Consider the following 1,277-nt stretch of genomic DNA (forward strand, 5'->3'; position numbering starts at 1 on the left):
CTCCAGAAGAATATTTTGTAACGAAAGAAAAAATGTAATATGTTAATACATCAAGTAATGTATTTAATATACACTCACCTAAAGGATTATTAGGAACACCTGCTCAATTTCTCATTAATGCAATTATCTAATCAACCAATCACATGGCAGTTGCTTCAATGCATTTAGGGGTGTGGTCCTGGTCAAGACAATCTCCTGAACTCCAGACTGAATGTCAGAATGGGAAAGAAAGGTGATTTAAGCAATTTTGAGCGTGGCATGGTTGTTGGTGCCAGGCGGGCCGGTCTGAGTATTTCACAATCTGCTCAGTTACTGGGATTTTCACACACAACCATTTCTAGGGTTTACAAAGAATGGTTGAAAAGGGAAAAACATCCAGTATGCGGCAGTCCTGTGGGCGAAAATGCCTTGTTGATGCTAGAGGTCAGAGGAGAATGGGCCGACTGATTCAAGCTGATAGAAGAGCAACTTTAACTGAAATAACCACTCGTTACAACCGAGGTATGCAGCAAAGCATTTGTGAAGCCACAACACGCACAACCTTGAGGCGGATGGGCTACAACAGCAGAAGACCCCACCGGGTACCACTCATCTCCATTACAAATAGGAAAAAGAGGCTACAATTTGCACAAGCTCACCAAAATTGGACAGTTGAAGACTGGAAAAATGTTGCCTGGTCTGATGAGTCTCAATTTCTGTTGAGACATTCAGATGGTAGAGTCAGAATTTGGCGTAAACAGAATGAGAACATGGATCCATCATGCCTTGTTACCACTGTGCAGGCTGGTGGTGGTGGTAATGGTGTGGAGGATGTTTTCTTGGCACACTTTAGGCCCCTTAGTGCCAATTGGGCATCGTTTAAATGCCACGGCCTACCTGAGCATTGTTTCTGACCATGTCCATCCCTTTATGACCACCATGTACCCATCCTCTGATGGCTACTTCCAGCAGGATAATGCACCATGTCACAAAGCTCGAATCATTTCAAATTGGTTTCTTGAACATGACAATGAGTTCACTGTACTAAAATGGCCCCCACAGTCACCAGATCTCAACCCAATAGAGCATCTTTGGGATGTGGTGGAACGGGAGCTTCGTGCCCTGGATGTGCATCCCACAAATCTCCATCAACTGCAAGATGCTATCCTATCAATATGGGCCAACATTTCTAAAGAATGCTTTCAGCACCTTGTTGAATCAATGCCACGTAGAATTAAGGCAGTTCTGAAGGCGAAAGGGGGTCAAACACAGTATTAGTATGGTGTTCCTAATAATCC

This window comes from Abramis brama, assembly GCF_963993115.1.
Source record: "Abramis brama genome assembly, chromosome: 15".
In the NCBI taxonomy this organism is placed as follows: Eukaryota; Metazoa; Chordata; class Actinopteri; order Cypriniformes; family Leuciscidae; genus Abramis; species Abramis brama.